Source organism: Mandrillus leucophaeus, unplaced genomic scaffold (genome assembly GCF_000951045.1).
Source record: "Mandrillus leucophaeus isolate KB7577 unplaced genomic scaffold, Mleu.le_1.0 Scaffold574, whole genome shotgun sequence".
Lineage (NCBI taxonomy): Eukaryota > Metazoa > Chordata > Mammalia > Primates > Cercopithecidae > Mandrillus > Mandrillus leucophaeus.
Window position 1 is genome coordinate 1,639,040 of NW_012106186.1, and position 1,857 is coordinate 1,640,896.

A 1,857-nucleotide genomic window follows, 5' to 3' on the forward strand; every position below is an offset into this window, starting at 1 on the left:
ATGATTCACATTCGGACAATCTACTGGCTCATGGATGATAACTTAAATTACTATTTTACCCCAACAATCAATAGAAAAAGTTGATTCCTTTACCCCCTCCCACTCAGATCTAAACTTGAATGGTTTCACTTAAAAGTTACTCAGTTGAGAACACTTAATACCAAGTACTACTATGAATTTAGTTAAAGTTACGCTGATATTACCATTGCATGACAGTGTACACAATCCATAAACCAATGAGATGAAATCTAACTGTATTTTTACATTAATTAGCAGTTCTACACAAATAGATTAATTCCCTAGTGAATTTCAGACCAATTGACAACTATCTGTAACCATAAAAAAATTTAAACATTAGGACTTTATCTTATACCTGTATTTTAAGTAAGGTTTTAAGTTGAAATGTCATTATTTCTTTATCAGAAGGATTAAACGAAATAGGAACTCAGCAGCTTGGTGGTTTGGGAACAACACTTGGTGATGGTAGCTCAGTAAATGTGGCTCCAGCATAGATCTGCTTAGCTAGAAATTTGAAAAGTAAGATGAGACCTGATAAGCCAGAGTTCCAATCTTGATTATTTGAAAAATTTTGTTCTTCTTCGCATGGCATGCTATGCAGCTGCCCACAAGCTATAACTATGTCCTTTTTTTTTCTTTTTTTTGAGATGGAATCTTGCTCTGTTGCCCATACTGTAATGCAGTGGCACAATCTCGGCTCACTGCAATCTCCGCCACCAGAGTTCAAGCGATTCTCCTACCTCAGCTTCCTGAGTAGCTGGGATTACAGGTGCCCACCAAAACAACCGGCTGATTTTGCATTTTTAGTTGAGACTGGGTTCCACCACGTTGGCCAGGTTGGTCTCGAACTCCTGACTTCAAGTGATCCACCTACTTCGGCCTCCCAAAGTGATGGGATTACAGGCGTGAGCCACCCTGCTCGGCTTCTTCTTTTTTTTTTTTTTTTTTAGTAAATGATTTTCACCTGGGAATTCTGGTCCTTGGTCTTCGATTAAGCAGTTGTTGGCTCTTACTAACATTTCTAGATTAGGGGGCTAGAATGCCATGCGTCTTCAGCTTCTTTTTCACCCGTCAGTCTGCTTTTCAGATTGCAGGATTTCCACTATCTATTCTCATCCTTGCTGCCAAGCCCAGGATTATAGGTGTTGCTTTCTGATGGACTCCTTTCTTTGTTTCAATACATAAAGTTTTCGTGGGTGGATCTGCTCAGTTCAGCCTAAGAGCTGAGGCCAACATCTGAGCCTTCTCAGCACATAAGTTTGAGAGAAGTCCTAGTGACTTCAAGCTTGGAACTATGGTGGCAGCAGCTCCCTCTGGACGTCAAAGACATCAAAGTCTCCTTATGTTTCCAGGTGGAGAGGAGGCATGGGTCAAACAAAATCCAGGAGCGCCAATGAGCAGCTGATGACCACCCCAGTGTCTGCAACCCCACCTCCTCCTTCTGCCTATACCTGCCAGGACTCCACTTAAGCAAGGATTTTCTTCTGCCTCTGCCACCCCTGAGACAGCAAGAACCACCCCTCCTCTTCCTTCTCCTCCTCCACCCACTCAGCGTGAAGATGATAAGGATGAAGACCTTTATAATGATCCACTACCACTTAATGAATAGGAAACATATTTTCTTTTCCTTATGATTTTCTTAAAAAGCTTTTCTCTAGCTTACTTCGTTTTACAAATACAGTATGTAACCATAACTTACAAAATACGTCTTATGTTATGAGTAAGGCCTCTGGTCAACAGTAGGTTATCAGTACTTAAGTTTTCAGGGAGTCATAAAGTTATAGGCAGGTTTTCAACATCTGACTGCATAGGATCTGACATTCTTTACCCCTGCATTGT

At 41.0% G+C, this 1,857-nt stretch overlaps 1 pseudogene; it reads right to left on the reverse strand.

Annotated features, from left to right (window-relative positions):
* Nucleotides 1–367: 367 nt before the first annotated feature.
* Nucleotides 368–1,254, reverse strand: LOC105552788 (annotated as a pseudogene).
* Between the last annotated feature and the right edge of the window lie 603 nt (nucleotides 1,255–1,857).